Below are 20,567 nucleotides of genomic sequence, written 5' to 3' on the forward strand. Positions count from 1 at the left end.
GATTACGGTACTAAAATTGTTATGTCTAGTGCAAATTATAGCTTGTTTATATTCAAATTAATCACAATCTTACAAGAATCCCAGCAATGTAAATAGTATTCTCCCAGGTCATTTCACTTTGGCATCTTATAAGAGAGAAGCTTAGTCACTTAAGGACTGTTAAATAAACACACATGAGACCTTTGGCTCCAACTGTCAAACATATCACCTCACCTCCTGCTCCCTCCCTCTCCCCCATCTGCCCAGACAGGGTTTTAGGCTTAAAGTTTTTATCTTATAAAATATCTCAGACTAGTTAGGAGAATATAATTTGCATTGCTGGAATCCTTGCAAGACAGCGAATAATTTGAATATAAACGTCATATATTTTGCACAAGAGATAAAAATTAATCACCTGTATCACATTACAGTAGTGATTTAAGAATAAGAGAGTATATATATATATATATATATATATATATATATATATATATATATATATATATATATATATATATATATATATATATATATATATATATATATATATATATATATATATGTCAACCCTCACTTTACGCGGTTAATGTAACCCGCAGAGTCCCGCGGAAAGTGAGGAACACGTAAAGTGAATAACATAACATATGGGATTAATTGAAATAGAGTCCGGGCCGACCCCCAAACTCCACTTTTTGACGACACACAACTTTGTTGTAGTAAAAATTTTATCTTAACTTTATGATGGTATGAAAAACAAGTAATATAGAAGAGGTTAGGTTAGGAAAAATAAAGGTTAACATAGGAAAAATAAAGGTTAGGTTAGGAAAACTAAAAGTTATGTGGAACACTTACGTTAGTAGAAGAGATGGGTCGGCGTACGGGGATGGAGGCTGGTTCCGAGGCAGAGGGCAGGCTACTGGCCCTCAGGTGAATCACCATTACTAGGTGCATCACCATCACTGTCACTTACAGTTGTCAGGGCTTCCCTGACAAATCCCTCAAAGTCATCTTCACTGTCACTATCACTGGCTTGGGCTGACTGTGGTGGGTTGCGGGCGAAGAAATCTGTTATGCTTTGCTGACGGCTGGTGTTGATGTTGTCGTGATACACCTTGATGTAGGGCTCCATAGTCTGCAACAGCTGGGTAGTGAAGATTTCATACCTGTTTGCGTCAGGGTCGTCGGAAAGGAGGAGCTTGGCTTTCTCGATACACTCGATGGCACCCCTAACATTACTATGGGATAAGTGTTGTTCTTCTTGGGATGACGCACCACCTGCCTCTTCACTGACGTCGTCATCATCATGTACCATCTCCTCGGTAGTCACATCAGGTTCCATTATCACCTCCATGATGTCGTCGTTGGTGGTCTCGGAGAAGCCTGGAACTGTAACAGTCTGCGCAGCTTCTCTGGCAAGGTCCACTGCTACTGCAACAGTCTGAACCTCACCAGTCACAGATTGACTCCTCCTCTCACCTGGTATTCCATGCAACACATGTCTCCATGCGTGACGAATTGTAGCAATAGACAGCTGATCCCATGACTCCACCAAGAAGTCCACAGCTTTCTTGATGTTAAATACTCTCCAGAATTGTTTGAACAGTATATTTTGCTGTGCCAACTGTTGATCCTCATCTTCTTCGCTCTTGCTATCGGTGGTGGTGTCACTCAGGTTACGCAACTCTTCCCTGGTGTTGGTGTAGTCATTCAGGAGTTTGAATTTTTTCGTAGAGAATGCAGCTTTTACATTACAGATTAACTCTTGGTCCATGGGCTGTAATATAGACGTAGTGTTGGGAGGAAGGAAGACCACTTTTACGTTGGGGTGACGATCTAACAGTAGGGGCGAGTGTCCTGGTGCGTTGTCCAGCAGCAACAAAATCTTGAATGGCACATTCTGCCGCTCACAGAATTTCTTTACATCGGGAACAAAACGGTCATCAAACCAGGAGAGGGACAGTGTAGAGAACATCCACGCCTTATGTGCGGTCAGCCAGTGGACATTTAGCTTGGTCATGTCCATGGTTTTGTAGGCGTGCGGCTTGCGTGCTGTTTGGATCACCGATAACTTGAGCTTACTGGTTCCGGAGGCATTGGTGGTAAACAGGACGGTGATGCGTTCCTTTTGCATCTTCTGGCCCCGAATCTTGCTGGCATTCTTTACAACAAAGGACTTGGAAGGTAGCTTTTTCCAGAAAAGACCAGATTCGTCCATGTTAAACACCTGGTCGTCACTGTACTGTCCTTCCTCCATAATCTCACGTAAAAACGGAGGAAATTCCCTAGCCGCAGCACGATCAGCACTCGCTTCTTCACCACCAATGTTTATATTGGTGATCTTGTTCCAGATCTTAAACCTCTGTAACCACCCAGAGGAAGCATTAAAGGGTTTGGGCTCTGTAATTCCCATCTTTCGTGCCACTGCAATGTACAGTTCACGTGCGTAGTCCTTAACAGAGCGCGTGTCGACCGCCATGTTCCGTCGCGCTTGACGCACCAAGTACCTCACAAGTAATTTTTCTGTCTTGAGAAGCACCTGGTTGTGAAAATACTTGATCATAGAAGCACCTGTAGACTTTGTGATCTTCATGTGCTCCTTTATCTTGGCTGCATCCTTCTTTATTGTTCGAATCGTAGATTCATTCACACCATGCTGGCGCGCCAAATCAACCTGTCTTGGATGATGGTATACTTCACCTCGTAGCTTAAGGAACGTCGTGTCTTCTTTGGCTTAGTGCCGCTGGGTCCAGGTAAGGAAAGGTTTCTCTCTGGGGGTGGTGGTCCAGCGGAAGCCATTTTAGAGAACAATGGATGCACGTTTACACGGTCTGGCGTGGAGGGATGAAACTGGCGCGGCTAGGTCAAGGATCGTCTTTCCTCCCTCCCTCCCTCCCCTGGATGGACACGTCATAATACTTTAAGCCAATTACAGCTAACAGCAGAGGGGGGTAGGGATGCATGGCCAATCACAGTCCGATACATCATATGACGTCAGTGATAACGCAACAAAGACACACACTGCGCAACCTTACCGTGCAGCTTGCCCAAGCGGAGGGAGGAGGAGGGAGAGGCGAGGAGCACAGGCAGGCGGGTGGCGGGTGGGGCGAATCTAAAAATAGCGTCGCGCCGGACACTCTCCGCGTAATGGGGTTTACGCACCGCGTAATGTGAGCACGTTAGGTTCTGGCAAGGCACCTCGTTAACGTGGAAACGCGGAATGTGGGACCGCGTAAAGTGAGGGTTGACTGTACTATATACAGGTAGTTCTGCTATAACGCGATAATTGTGTTCTTGTAAAATATCGTGTTATAGAAAATCGCGTAATAGAAATAACAGGGCTTATGGAGAAAATAGGGTTAGGTGCAGATTATTCGAAATCGAAAAAATTTAGTAGTTAGCCTAACACAAAGGTTAGCACAGTCTAAATAAATGTTACATTCATATCTAATAATGAAATCATACAGTAAATGTAACACTTTACTTGATGGGGGAGAAGGGTGATTTTGAGGTTGATAAGATCGAGCTTCTCTTCAAGTGTTATATCCTTTCTTTTATGATCATCACCGGGAATTCTATCACCAGAACGCTTCTTGTTGATATTCTTCTTTACCATATTCACAGTTAATACCACAAAATTGGAGAAATAGTAAGCAAAAATCGCGTTATAGCAAACAAGCGTTTGCGTTATACAAATATCGTTCCTAATTCATAAATCATGTTAGAGCAAATTCGCGTTATCAAAACACGCGTTATAGCAGAACTCACTGTACTTACATATACACTTTTACTCTTAAATCACTACTGTAATGTGATACAGGTGATTAATTTTTATCTCTTGTGCAAAATACATGACATTTGTATTAAAATTATTCACTGTTTTACAAGGATTCCAGCAACGCCGGGCAGATGGGTGAGAGAGAGGGTGGGAGCGAGTGAGGGGGCGTGGGGGGAGGGGAGTAGTACGTTTGACAGTTGGCACAGGCCCAGGTCTAACGCGTGTATATTTATCTGTTCTTAAGTTACTAAGCTTCTCTCTTATATAAAGCCAGTGAAATGACCTGGGTGAATATAATTAACATTGCTGCGATTCTTGTAACATATTGATTAATTTGAATATAAACATGCTATAATTTGCACTAGACAAAACAATTTTAGTACCGTAATCAAATTAGTACATGTGCGCTCCAGTTTTGTACTAAGGTCATTTATTTCTATTACATTTCTTTTAGTATAGTGTGTGCATGTAAATGGATGAAAATAAATGAAGAAATCTATGTAAATCTACCCAAAAATACAGTTGAAAAACTTTTTTATAAAATGTACTACAGTACTGTACACAAATGAACAAAAAAATTTTATCTCGAGCAAAATATATGACATTTTTATTCAAATTATTGGCTGTCTTGCAAGGATTCCAGCAATGCAAATTATAATCTCCTAACTTTAGTCTGAGATATTATATAAGATAAAAACTGTAAGCCTAAAAGGCTGGGGGGGGGGATGGGGGGAGGGACTGACGGAGCCAGCCAGTCAGCGAGGGGGGGGTTGAGGTGATAAGTTTGAGCCGAAGGTCTCTGTGTGTTTATTTAGCTGTCCTACTAAGCTTCTCTCATTTTAAAATGCCAGTGATATGACCTAGGAGAATATAATTAACATTCTTGGGATTCTTGTAAGATACTGATATATTTGAATATAAACATGTTGTAATTCGCACTAGACATAACAATTTTAGTACCGTAATCAAATTAGTACATGTGCATTCCAGCTTTGCACTAAGGTCATTTATTTCTTTTACGTTTCTTTTAGTATGGTGTGTGCATGTAAATGGATGAAAATAAATGAAGAAAATTATGTAAATCTATCCTAAAATACAGTTGAAATTTTTTTATAAAATGTACTACAGTTGTACCCCACTTAACGCGGTCAATAGAACCCAGAGGGTCCCGTGTTAAGTGAAATCCGCGTTAAGTGAACAACAGAACATATGGGATTAATTCCAATAGAAACCGGCCCGACCCCCAAACTCCACTTTTTGAAGACACATAACTATGTTGTAGTAAAAATAACATCTTAATTTTATGATGGTACATGCACACAATTAATACTTAAGAGAAATAGAGAAATACAGTCGCCAAGTTAATGTCCATTCAAATAATGGACTCAACTCCCTCCCCCTCTCACACTACACTGCCGGCTCTTCCCTCTCTGAGAAATTTTTGGGGGAAAACCACTAAATTTTAATAAATAATACCTCAAACTAAAGTTAGGATAATACAATTGACATTGCTGGATTCCTTGTAAGACCAGGAATATTTTGAATATAAATGTCATATATTTTGCACAAAAGATAACATAGTTACTCAGAAAATTTTTTTATCTAAAATTTGTATGTCTAATGCAAAATATATGATGTTTATATTCAAAATGATCACCAAATTTAAGAATTCCAGCAATGTAAATTATATTCTGGCCGGGTAATTTGTATGAATTTTATGAGCTAAAACAAATATCTTCAGTTAATAAAAAAAAAATAATCTTCAGGACACTATCTGTCAATCAAAGTACCCCACCTTGCCTTCCCCTCTTCCAACCACGCGGTCAGTCCCAACCCTCCCCCCCACCCCCCACCAATCATCCCTTCAAGAGAAGAGTGGGTGAAAAATTTAGATTTTAACATTTTGTATTAAATAATACCTCAGATTAAAGTTAGGATAATATAATTGACATTGCTGGATTCCTTGTAACACCAGGAATATTTTGAATATAAACGTCATATATTTTGCACAAAAGATAACATTCTTACTCAGATTAAACATTTTATCTAAAAATTTTGTCTAATGCAAAATATATGATGTTTATATTCAAAATGATCATCAAATTATAAGAATTCCAGCAATGTAAATTATATTCTGACCGGGTAATTTGTATGAATTTTATGAGCTAAAACAAATATCTTCAGTTAATAAAAAAAAAAAAATATTCTTCACAGGGTAACAGATGGTCGGTCGGTCCCTCCCTCCCCCCCACCCCCCACCAACCGTCCCAAGGAGATGTGTGGGAAAACCAGAATACTTAACTTTTTTGTAATAAATAATACCTCAAACTAAAGTTAGGATAATATAATTGACATTGCTGGATTCCTTGTAAGACCAGGAATATTTTGAATATAAATGTCATATATTTTGCACAAAAGATAACATAGTTACCCAGAGAAAAAATGTTATCTAAAATTTGTATGTCTAATGCAAAATATATGATGTTTATATTCAAAATGATCACCAAATTATAAGAATTCCAGCAATGTAAATTATATTCTGGCCGGGTAATTTGTATTAATTTTATGAGCTAAAACAGGCAGTCAGGCAGGGTGGCAGGTGGGGCAAATCTAAAAATAGCGTCTCGAGCCGGACACTCACCGCGTATATGATGAAAAAATCCGTGTTAAGTGAAAGTTCAGCTCTGGCGAGGCACCGCGTATATGATAAAACGCGTTAAGTGAAACCGCGTTAGGCGGGGTAATACTGTACAGTATTGTACACTAATGTACTACATTTTTTATATCTTGAGCAAAATATATGATGCTTATATTCAAATTAATCTCTGTCTTGCAAGGATTTCAGCAATGCAAATTATATTATCCTAACTTTAGTCTGAGATATTATATAAAATAAACATAAAGAAATCACCAATCTTTTGCCTGGGAACACAAGGAGAGTGGAGGGGGGAGGGGTGAGGTGACAGAATGTCTGGCATTTGTTTGTTTATTTATTTGAGATAAGATTTGACAGTTGGTGCTGAAGGCCTGCCTGCGTGTTTATTTATCATTACTTAAGAGTGACTAAGCTCTTCTCATAATTTGCCACCCAAACGACCTGGGTGAATATAACTTACATTGGAGGGATTCTTGTAAATAGTAATTTATTTGAATACAGTGAACCCTCACTTTACACGGTTAATTCAACCCACGGCGGCCCACGTAAAGTGAGAAACGCGTAAAGTGAACAACATAACATATGGGATTAATTGAAATAGAGACCGGGCCGACCCCCAAACTCCACTTTTTCAGACACAATACCTACGTTGTAGTAAAAATAACTTCTTAATTTTATGATGGTATGCACACACAATTAATAATTAAGGGCCTCTTTGTCAAACCCCTCAAAGTCCATATAAGTCCATATCCTCACTATCATTATCACTATCACTGACTTGGGCCGGCTGTGGTGGGTGGCGGGTGAAGAACTCGGTAATGTTTTGATGACTGGGCGACCTTGTGCGCACCCTGCTCACGCCGCTCTCCGCGTAAAAGGGTACACACACCGCGGAAAGTGAGCATTCCGGTTTCGGCAGGGTACCGCGTAAACGTGGAAACGCGTAAAGTGGGACCGCATAAAGCGAGCGTTGACTGTACCTCTATGTGCAGTGAGGGCATAAAAATTCCTTTGCAGTCATTTCATAGACTCGTGTGGCTAGCCCATTTATATATTTAATTACATTATATAAGTTTCAAAATGCTAACTTGTTGATTCTTAACAAAAAATTTTTTTGAATATTAATGTATTTCTTTTTTCACAGGCTACATGTTACAGAAATATAGCAACAAGAGTGATTGAAAATATTATAGCTCTGAAGACATAAGTGCCAGCATGTTTTATTTTGTAAGCAGTAAGTATGTGTTATTTTAAAATACAGGGGTAAATGTAAATAAGCACTTGTGTAAATAAATAATGCACAAATGTGTCTGTAAAAAGTGAATGTTATAATTTTTCATACATATGATAATTATTTTGTAGGATCTTGTTTGTCAAAATTACTGAGAACTGCAAATTATATAAAAAAATCATGGAATCTTAATTTCATTTACCTTTATCCAAGACACAATTGTATTTCAGTTTTCAGGTACACTCATACCCCCTCATAACCCAAGTCAGATTATCCAAAGGTCCAAATTATGCAAAGTGTCGGAATTTGGTCAGTGAATTTGACTCTTTGTCGAGATAAGTGTATTTTTGTTCAAGCTGGAATGCGACGTCAGCAATGTTGCCTAGGTGTGTTAATTCCTAGCCAATTCACCAGGCCAACATACAGGCAATTAAAACATCTAATAATTACTTAAGTAATATTAGGAGGACACGTTGTTACCTGGCATTAAATTGCAATTCTCAAAACCCCCTCCTTCACCCTCCACCATACGCATCATGACCTTCATCTCTTGCCTGGCGATTCAGCTATAAATACACACAAAGGGAAGCTCCGCGAATTTGTGTTCTAATTGCTGAAATACTCCGCTCTGCTAGGATATTATATACGGTATTTGTACTTATTAACACAGTGATGAAGTAGAGTGACTTTTAATTTGTTATGTGTCTCAATTATTGTATTTGGGACAATTTCTTATATGATTTCTGGTCAGCATGGCGACCACAACACAATTTCTTTGTGAAGTCGTTTTGATCGTTATGAATATTCCTTGCCTTTAAGTCACTCAGTGAATGTTGCTGCACCCTCCCAGACTCTTCTTCACTGAAAGAGAATATGTGAATATATCTATTTGTATATACATACTGTATATATGTAGACTGTTTACAGTTTTCTTTGTCCCAATTATTCACGTGCTAGTATGAATGCCATGACTGTTTTTCTTCCTATTCTTATGTTCGTTCACAAAAAACCTTTGGGTTTCCGCCCTCGGTTTTCTTATATTATAATTAAAATTGCTCTCAGCATAAAGACCAGATTTGAGTTTTTCTCTTCATAACTTTATTTTTGATGTCCTCAGTAGCGGGTTCAATCTTTCCAGGCGAACTTTAGCGAGGCTGCTAGACTTCGCGTTCCTTCCGGAATGTTGACCTTCCGGTCTTCCCAGCAATCTAGAGTTATGTTGAAATGGACTTTACATCCTTATATGGGTTATATGAGAACAATTCAGGGTGGAATTCTCAACCCAATAAGTATTGCTAGAGTAATAGTGAACGCTGTTGCCAATAAAGCGCTATGTTAGCCGCTCAGCACTGTCAACCCTGCCGGATGATAGTGCGTACGTAGAGATTCTCGCTTAAGCTATTACTTGGGGGATAATGTCTGTGCCCCTGATTGGCAACAAATAGAGATCTTGATGATCCCTCTAAATAAAATGTTCTAAATGAAATTATTTTATGTAAAAAAAAAAAATTCATTGAGCTAAGGGATACTTGAGATAAGATTCGGGAGAGAGATACGTCATGGTGAGTTAATTGTTTATAATTGTCAAATGAGTGACTTATATAACAATAAGAGATCTTAATGAATTAACTTACTAATAATATGATAATTTGGAGTTATATTGATTAAGTTTGGGAGAAAATGGTTTCTCCCTTATATTTTTATAATGATATAATGTGACTCATGGTGTCCTTGATAGTATTGAGTGATGAGCTACGAGAACTAGAAAGTTCAGCTCATACACTACACACAAGGAATTGATAGTTTTGAGTGATGAGCTACAAGGACTAGAAAGTTCAGCTCATACACTACATACAAGGAGTTGATAGTATTGAGTGATGAGCTACAAGGACTAGAAAGTTCAGCTCATACACTACATACAAGGAGTTGATAGTATTGAGTGATGAGCTACAAGGACTAGAAAGTTTAGCTCAGGCACTACATACAAGGAATTGATAGTTTTGAGTGATGAGCTACAAGGACTAGAAAGTTCAGCTCATACACTACATACAAGGAGTTGATAGTATTGAGTGATGAGCTACAAGACTAGAAAGTTCAGCTCATACACTACATACAAGGAGTTGATAGTATTGAGTGATGAGCTACAAGGACTAGAAAGTTTAGCTCAGGCACTACATACAAGGAGTTGATAGTATTGAGTGATGAGCTACAAGGACTAGAAAGTTTAGCTCAGGCACTACATACAAAGAATTGTCTGTCAGTAGAGAAATTGAATTCAGTAGTAGTAGTTTCACCTAAGAACCAAGGGGGCCATACTACATGTAATAATAAAATATGTAGAGCCACTTGGATTACTAAGATAGATCCTCATGTGGCTTGCATAATTCATGGCAGCTGTGTCTCAAATAACCTATTTTCACTGATAGATTGTTCAGTTTGTTATGATCAAATTTTTCAATTTCATCAAGCTACAGGTGATAAGAAAGAACTATTGCAGGTCCAAATTCAAAATAGGTGGAATAAGGCCTTGAAAAGTAATTTTTAAATGTACAACAATGGAAAGATCCCAAGTTGGCAGAAAGTTTAGTTTTATTGGTGTTAAGTAAGAGACTTAATCCCCACTTAGACAGGCCTGCTTGTGCTAAAAAAAAAAAAAAAAAAATTATTGGACTTTCCAGACAATGGGGCAGTAGGAAGTCTACAAAAACCTCTATCTACTCAGTCTGATTTCAGTGGATTCCAGGAGCAGGACAATAGGCTGGTTCTAATCATAGTATTCAGTCTCGAGCAGGAAGAACCTGTTGAGACTGACTTCATCCTATCCACATTTTGGCAACCACTTCCACCTGGGGCAAGAGTGTTGGTTGCTATGAGTGGAAACAGGCTGCTGTCAACTGCCACGCAGCTGATGGATAACAATGAGTGTAAGGATGATCCCAACAGGTCTTGGATAACATTGGTACGATCTAAGTCTTCTGTGTTTTCTACTACATCTGAATCTGTGGATTCCTTATTCAGGGTATTTTATGAAAATGTTTTTAAACTTCCTGATTCTCAGCACTTACAAAGAGACAGGAAGGACAAGCAACTGTGGGTCATCATTCATTATTTTTGGTAGGTGGTACTACACTTTCTTGGCCTGATATTTGCCCAAAGATGATCTATGAAATAGACGAAGTTTGGCTAATGTATTGAAAGACTTAACGTTATTAACTAAGTTTGTGCTGGACTATGAAGAAAATTCAGAACTGGACAAATGTTTCACTGCTGCTTTAAAAGGGATCCCATATTCCCTGTACAACTCATTTTTGATATGTTGCTGAAAGCCCTAATGCTAAAGTCCAGCTAAGGGAGTAAGCCACAAATAATGCTTCAAGTGGTAGTGCTTATTTATTGCTACGTTCTTCCCCTCTTTCTCCTGCTTTGTTTGATGAACAATCATTGGTTAAATATAGATCTGCTGTTGAGCAAGCTATTAATAATACTGTTCCCAGGATTCCTCAGACCTTTTGGAAATCTAAAAGAGGAAGGTTTTACAGGGGAACAGGACCAGCTGCTCGGTTCAGTTATCAACCGAGAGAAAACTTTAGTGGAGGAAATAATCAAAGACGTAATAGGGGTGACCGTTTGTTCAAAAGTGGAAGGAGACGTTATTCCACCACTTCAGCATCCACTCCCTTCCAATGAAGCCAGAAAGCTGGGTCGTCTATTCAGCTACTAAACAGAGGTGTCATAGAACTGTTGCAGTCAGAGAAATGTTTCATGTCTCGCCTATTCCCAGTCCCCAAGAAAGGCAGCGACAAATTAAGGTGGATTTTGGATCTTTCAATCCTAATCAAATTTATTACAAAAAGAAGTTTCAAGGTGCTCACTTATGACCATCTGAGGCATCTACTTCCGCCCAATGCTTGGATCTCAAAAGTGGATCTCGAAGATGCCTATTATCACGTTCCTGTTGCTCCCAGGTACAGAACATTTCTGGTGTTCAAAGTAGGGGAATTAAGTTATCAATTCACAGTGATGTCATTCGGCCTGACAATTGCGCCCAAAGTCTTTACAAAACTGGCGAACATTCCCAGGAAGATCCTTGCGAAGGAGGGCATTATTAGCCAATCTAGACGATTGGCTAATAATGGGAAACTCTTTTGAAGATTGTCAGAGGGCGACCCAACGTACACAAGTACTATTTCAAAACCTTGGTTTAAAGATAAACCAGGTCAAATCAAATTTTTGAAATTTAATACCATGTCAAAAGTTTGATTGGTTAGGTCCCCAGTGGGATACAAATCAGCAGTCAGTCAGTTTACCAAGAACAAAATTAACAGATTTGATAAACAAAGTAGAAGCCTTTTGTGTAAAACACAAGGTTTCTTGGCACGATTGGGAAAAACTTCTGGGTCTGTTGAATTTCGCCACAATAGTGGTTCCATTGGGAAAGTTAAGGAAAAACCAACTATCTCATCTGGGCTCGAAGTTGCTTCGCAGAAACAGAAATGTTGCTTCTTCTCTCCCTATTCAGATAAAGAATCATCTGTTATGGTGGACAAAGTTGGACAATCTAATCGGTCCCTCTCCCTGGGTTCCACCTCAGACAGGTTTGGTCGTTTATACGGATGCTTCCAAAGTAGAATGGGGATACCATTCTTCAAAAGGGGAATTCAGTCAAGGGAAGTGGAGCAACTTCCTTTGCGACAAACATAAATATAAAAGAATTAGCAGTGGTCCTATTCTTTTTGTCGGCAAACCCAAATTTACAAAATATGACGATCCTGTTTGCCATGGACAACAAAACCGCAGTGTTTTGTCTCAATCATCAAGGATCAACAAGGTCTTGGCCCCTTCTACAACTATAAAAAAAAAAAAAAAAAATTCAGTATTCGTTTAACACAAACACTTTACCCCAAAGCAACTTATATACCAGGAGTACAAAATAATTGGGCAGATGCGCTGTCACGTCTCCGGCCAGTATCGACAGAAACAGAATGTTCCCTAAAGGTATCGGAGTCTAACATTCTAGTGAAGAAGTTTGGAACTCCACAGATTGATCTGTTTGCCACCCTAAAAAATCACAAGATGCCGCTTTATGCATCTCTGGAAGGGTCAAATCTTCTAGGAGATGCCCTACTCTTAGATTGGAACCTTTGGAATTCAATCTATCTGTTTCCACCTGTGAAAATATTGCCCAAATTGGTTCACAAACACAGATCCTTCAAAGGCAAGGTCCTCTTAATTGCACCATATTGGATCCTACAACCTTGGTGCCTGGATCTGCTGGACTGGTGCCCGAATTCGCTACAATTGCAACAAGGATGTCTAGACCAGGTAGTACATTCTCAGTTAGAGATATCCTTGGCACTTCACGCTTGCGGTTTCTCAAAAAAAGTTTTAATAGGTTGCTGGGTAATTCCAATATAGCTCACCAAGTATTAGCAGGTCATAGACCCCAAACTTCTATTCAATATGAGAAAGCTTGGAATCTTTTTCAACAATTTATCAAGTTAACAACTCCAGAATCATTATCGGAAACAGTTTTGTTACAATTCTTAGAATTTCTGTTCAGAGTTAAAGGCCTTCAAGGATCGACAATTGCATCTTATAAATCAGCATTGGTTGACCCTCTTGCTTGGGGTTTTAATATTACTTTGAACCCAAGGATTTATCAAATGCTAAGATCGTCCTTTTTCATTCAGAGACCTCCTCGCCCTAATCTATATAAATGCAGATATAGCTAAACTACATAAATGCAGATACACCTATCTATATAAATGCAAAAACACCTAATCTATATAAATGCAGATACACCTAATCTATATAAAAGCAGATACACCTAATCTATATAAATGCAGGTACATATAATCTATATAAATGCATATACACCTAATCTATATAAATGCAGATACAACTAATTTATATAAATGCAGATACAGCTAATCTATATTAATGCAGATACACCTAATATATATAAATGCAGAAAGACCTAATCTATTTAAATGCAGATAAACCTCATCTACATAATGCAGATAGAACTAATCTATTATATGCAGATAAACCTAATCTATATAAATGCAGATACACCTAATCTATATAAATGCAGATACACCTAATCTATATAAATGCATATACACCTAATCTATATAAATGCATATAATCTTAATTTATATAAATGCATATACAGGTTGTACCTCTCTAGTCCGGCAACCTCGGGACCTGACCGGTGCCGGACCATGGAAAATGCCGGACCATGGAAATTCACCCTTTTCCTGAATAGATAGTGACTTGTGCTTATGCCTGGAAGCACTAGCACCACTTTCTCTGCGTCATGGTCTCTTTGAAGACATATTGAAGGGTTAAATGTCGTATAGTAGCTTCTCAAATTTCGCGAGTTTTTAATTCTTAACGTATTTTATTGGAATACACAAAAAAATAAATAAATAAAAATTTTGATGGCGGAAACTTGAATTTCGACAGGTTTGAACGACCCGCCAACGTGCAGATGACGTGCATAATCGTGTAAACAGCGTCATTTCTATTATGTACAAAAGATTTATTATTGTTTATTACTGAATGTCTTTTTTATTGAATTAATGTTTATGTGTGCAAAATGAGCAATACAATTCATTAATAATACGTAGAAAATTAAAACACATGAGGAAATGACCCACATTGGGGCCTGAGGGGCAAAAATTTAATACTCCTGTAATAATAACAATAATTCAGATAAAGCTGCCTATCTACCTATTGGACAAACTAAAATCGTTCCGGACCACGCGAGTTTCCGGACCACAGAATGCCGGACTAGAGAGGTACAACCTGTACTCCTAATATATATAAATTCAGATACACCTAATCTATATGAATGCAGATACACCTAATCTATATAAATGCAAATATACCTAATTTATATAAATGCAATTGCAGCTAATCTATGCAAATGCAGATACACCTAATCTATATAAATGCAGATACACCTTATCTTTATAAATATTGATACACCTAATCTATATAAATTCAGATACACCTAATCTATATAAATGCAGATACACCTAATCTATATAAATGCAAATATACCTAATCTATATAAATGCAATTACAGCTAATCTATGTAAATGCAGATACACCTAATCTATATACATGAAGATACATCTAATCTATATGAATACAGATACACCTGATCTATATAAATGCAGATACACCTTTCTATATAAATGTTGATGCACCAAATCTATAGAAATGGAGATACCCCTAATCTATACAAATGCAGATACACCAATTCTATAAAAATGCAGATACACCTAATCTATATAAATGCAACTACTGCTAATCTATGTAAATGCAGATACACCTAATCTATATAAAGGCAGATACACATAATGTATAGAAATGGAGATACACCTAATCTATAAAAAATGCAGGTACATATAATCTATATAAATGCTGATACACCTAATCTATATAATTTCAGATACACCTAATCTATATAAAGGCAGATACACATAATGTATAGAAATGGAGATACACCTAATCTATATAAAAGCAGATACACCTAATCTATATAAATGCAGATACACCTAATCTATATAAATGTTGATACACCTAATCTATATAAATGCAGATACACCTAATCTATAAATGCAGATACACTCCTAATCTATAACGTGACACAACTGATCTATATAAATGCAGATACTATTCTATAAATGCAGATACACCTAATCTATATAAATGATACTACTATGGTAATGATAACCAATCTATATGTTTTATTAACTGATCTTATATAAATGCAAGATACACATCCTCTATAAATGCAGATTACACCTAATCTAGTCGGTTTCACGCCATCATCGATCTGACTGCAGATCTGTTCTTTCAGCTTCATTAATTGCCAGCAACACCTCAGCCTGCCTGGCGTTCGTCGCTGAAGGATTTTTCAATATTTTCTCCAACCCATCCTGAGTGTGAACCAAACAATCTCATACCCCACAACACCTTACATATATATAAATGCAGATACACCTAATCTATATAAATGCAGATACACCTAATCTCTATAAATGCAGGTACACTTAATCTATATAAATGCTGATACACCTAATCTATATAAATGTTGATACACCTAATCTATATAAATGTTGATACAGGTTGTACCTCTCTAGTCCGGCAACCTCGGGACCTGACCGGTGCCGGACCATGGAAATTCACCCTTATCCTGGATACATAGTGACTTGTGCTTATGCACCACTTTCTCTGCATCATAGTCTCTTTGAAGACATATTGAAGGGTTAAATGTCGTATAGTAGCTTCTCAAATTTCGCGAGTTTTTAATTCTTAACGTATTTTATTGGAACACACAAAAAAATAAATAAATAAAAATTTTGACGGCGGAAACTTGAATTTCGACGGGTTTGAACGGCCCGCCAACGTGCAGACGACGTGCATAATCGTGTAAACAGCGTCATTTCTCTTATGTACAAAAGATTCATTATTGTTATTACTGAATGTCTTTTTTATTGAATTAATGTTTATGTAAAAATGAGCAATATAATTCATTAATAATACGTAGAATATTAAAACACACGAGGAAATGACACAGCATTGTTTTCGTTGATTACAAAACCAGTGACTGACTGGTTCTACATATAAAACTGAAGAAAATAAGACCTTGGTTGTAGCTGTAGTAAAATTAATATGGTTGTTTTAAGTAATGTTATTTAATGTTAATAAATGGAACAATAGAAGTAGCTAACGATAATGGTAAAGAAAAAGAGAGATCGCATATGTAAGTGCGCATGCGCACACGTGAAAACATATCGCCATTACTTTTTGGTTATTAAAGGTTAATACATAATATGGCGGGGTATGAGATTGTTTTGTTCTCACTCAGGATGGAATGGAGAAAGGAAACTCACAATGTGCTCTCTATATACATGTTGTATTGGATGTACAATGCAGCTTGGTGCTGGGAAGGCAGCATGGTTACAAGCGTGATGTAGAGAGAGCTGGCTGGTGAGGACGCTCAGAGAAGGACAGCTTGTGGGTCGCCATGCTCGCCAGCGGGAGAGAGGACCGCCAGGCAGGCGGAGGAGGAGGAGGTGTTGCTGGCTGCGGCTGTAAGTAGAAAAAGAGATCACCACGAGGTCAGGTCTTAAATAGCGGGGGTAGGCGTGGCTTAGCAGTTGACCCCCGCTCCGTGGTGTATGGCGGCGCTGGTTGACCTAGACCACAAGGCATACACTGGGGAATTGGTGGGTCAAGAAGCTTACAAACATGCTAGGAGAATTCACTGGCTAATACTCTCCAGGTTGTGGGACTGTTGTCTGCAGGGTTGCATAGCACATGTGAGGCAGAACGGGCGGTGCGTGCCTCATGTGAGACAACGGCGATGGCGTGATGAGCCGGTCGCTGGATACAACTGTCTAGATACACAATATCTGTGGGAGTAGAGAGGGAGAATAAGGGTGTGTGGAGGCGATGAATGTTGTGCTTCCCTCACGGCAGGTACCGAGTCGTCAGATGCGCCTGCTGGGGTGTGTGGGCCTGGGTCAGGAGCAGGGGCTGCGTCAGCAGAAACGGATGAGGGCTCGTGACAGCAGCTGGGTCCACGACAGCAGCAGGGTGCAGGACATTAGCAGGGAGTACCTGGGGGAGAAAAGAGGGGGTGTGTTGGTCCGCACTCAGGAACAGAGGCCGCATCAAGGGCGGCAGGGGTCACTGCTGGGCCGGGGTCGGCGTCTGAGGCAGGACGGGTGTGCTGGGGTCGGTAGGACGTGGTGCTTAGGGCAGGAAGAGGAGCTGGTGTCTGCTTAGAGTAGCAGAGCTGCTCTAGGGTGTCTAACCTGCGGTGTAGAGACAGTAGCTGTAGAGCCGATGAGAGCTGCTTCTGGGTGGATAAGCCAGTCTTCCATGTTGCTTGAAGACTGGGAGCGTGATCAGTTTCTCCTCCATCCTGTGTGAGTGCGAATCTCCGGGGGTCACCATTTGTGGGGTATGAGATTGTTTTGTTCTCACTCAGGATGGAATGGAGAAAGGAAACTCACAATGTGCTCTCTATATACATGTTGTATTGGATGTACAATGCAGCTTGGTGCTGGGAAGGCAGCATGGTTACAAGCGTGATGTAGAGAGAGCTGGCTGGTGAGGACGCTCAGAGAAGGACAGCTTGTGGGTCGCCATGCTCGCCAGCGGGAGAGAGGACCGCCAGGCAGGCGGAGGTGTTGCTGGCTGGTTGGTGTAGGTAGAAAGAGAGAGATCACCACGAGGTCAGGTCTTAAATAGCGGGGGTAGGCGTGGCTTAGCAGTTGACCCCCGCTCCGTGGTGTATGGCGGCGCTGGTTGACCTAGACCACGAGGCATACACTGGGGAATTGGTGGGGTCGGCTAGGCAGCGACAAACAGCGTTTGTAGGGGAGAATTCCACTACACTGCCTATCTACCTATTGGACAAACTAAAATCGTTCCGGACCACAGAATGCCGGACTAGAGAGGTACAACCTGTACACCTAATCTATATAAATGCAGATACACCTTGTCTATATAAATGCAGATACACCTAATCTATAGAAATGGAGATACACCTAATCTATAAAAGTGCAGATACACCTAATCTATATAAATGTTGATACACCTAATCTATTTAAATGCAGATACACCTAATCTATATAAATGGAGATACCTAATCTATATAGATGTTGATACACCTAATATATATAAATGCAGATACACCTAATCTATATAAATGCAGATACACCTAATGTATAGAAATGGAGATACACCTAATCTATAAAAGTGCAGATACACCTAATCTATATAAATGTTGATACAACAAATCTATGTAAATGCAGATACACCTAATCTATTTAAATGCAGATACACCTAATCTATATAATGGAGACACAACTAATCTATATAAAGGGAGATACAACTAATCTATATAAATGCAGATACACCTAATCTATATAAATGGAGATACCTAATCTATATAAATGTTGATACACCTAATCTGTATAAATGCAGATACACCTAATCTATATAAATGCATAAACACCTCCTCTATATAAATGCAGATACAACTAATGTATATAAATGCAAATACACCTAATCTATATAAAAGCAGATACACCTAATCTTTCTTGATAAAATCACACGGGCAGGATGCAAATACATTACAGGAGGATCTAAATAAACTGCAGGGGTGGTCTGAAAAATGGCAAATGAAATTCAACACCAGCAAGTGCAGCGTACTTAATATTGGAAGAACAAATACTTATAATGTATACAGCCTTAACAACATCAACCTAGAGAAGTCGACTTGTGAAAGAGACCTAGGTACTTTTAGTTCTAATCTAAAGGTCATGTAGAAAATGTGTATCATCATGTTCAAATAAGGCAAGAGTATTGGGTTTATATCTGAAGTGTGGCAACAAGAGTGCAGAGGTCTTATTAGTAACCATATCTTGCGCTTAGTCAGGTCGCACTGATTATTATGCGTTCAGCTTTTGGTGCCCTATTATAGAATGGATATAAATCACTAGAGTCGGTGCAGCGAAGAATGACAAAAATGATTCCGGGACTTAGAAACCTTCCATATCAGGATAGGTTAAAGAAACTTAATTTGCATTCCCTAGAAAGACGAAGAGTGCGGGGAGATATGATAGAAGTTTTTAAGTGGGTGAAAGGAATCAATAAAGGGGATATAGAAAAAGTTCTTATAATATCCGAGCAGGATAGGACTCGGAGCAACGGATTCAAGTTGGATAAGTTTAGGTTTAGGAGGGAGATAGGAAGAAACTGGTTCACAAATAGGGTGGTGGACGAGTGGAACAAGCTTAGCAACTTTGTAGAAAGTGCGAGAACCCTGGAAAGTTTCAAAAGGAGGCTGGATAGATTCATGGATGATAGAGAGTGGTAGTAACTCTGGACAGGAGCTGCCATGCACAGGCCAACCGGCCTATTGCAGACTCCTTATTTTTTTATGTTCTTATGTAAACAACGGAGCACCTTAGCTTTCGTCTTTATTCAAGACATCTTCAGAGGGAACTGGATTACATGGACAGAGAGAGGCTTAAATATACAGGGTGACCTTAAAAACATGAGGTTATGACCTGACACACCAACACACATGTAGAGGATCTTAAGACAAGGGGGGTGACGTGACTACACAGGTCAGGTCAAAAATAAGGGACCCACTAAATAACTATATAAATGCAGATACACCTAATCGAAATAGATGCAGATACACCTATCTATATGAACGCAGAAACACCTACTCTATATAAATGGAGTTACACCTAATTTATATAAATGCAGATATAGCTAATCAACATAAATGCAGATACACCTATCTATATAAATGCAAAAACACCTAATCTATATAAATGCAGATACACCTAATCTATAAAAAGAAGATACACCTACTCTATAAAAATGCATATACACCTAATCTACATAAATGCAGATACACCTAATGTATATAAATGCAGAAAGACCTAATCTATTTAAATGCAGATAAACCTCATCTACATAATGCAGATAGAACTAATCTATTATATGCAGATAAACCTAATCTATATAAATGCAGATACACCTAATCTATATAAATGCAGATACACCTAATCAAAATTAGTGCAGATACACCTGATCTACATAAATGATGATACACCATACTCTATATAAATGAAGATACACCTAACTTATATAAATGCAGAAACAACTAATCTATATAAATGCAGATACACCTAAAATATGTAAATGCAAATAAACCTAATCTCTATAAATGCAATTACAGCTAATCCATGCAAATGCAGATACACATTAATCTATATACATGCAGATACACCCAATCTATAAAAATGCAGATACACCTAATCTATATAAATGCAGATACACCTTATCTATATAAATAGTGATACACCTAATCTATATAAATG

Source organism: Homarus americanus, unplaced genomic scaffold (genome assembly GCF_018991925.1).
Source record: "Homarus americanus isolate GMGI-L3 unplaced genomic scaffold, GMGI_Hamer_2.0 scaffold32871, whole genome shotgun sequence".
NCBI classification, from domain to species: Eukaryota; Metazoa; Arthropoda; class Malacostraca; order Decapoda; family Nephropidae; genus Homarus; species Homarus americanus.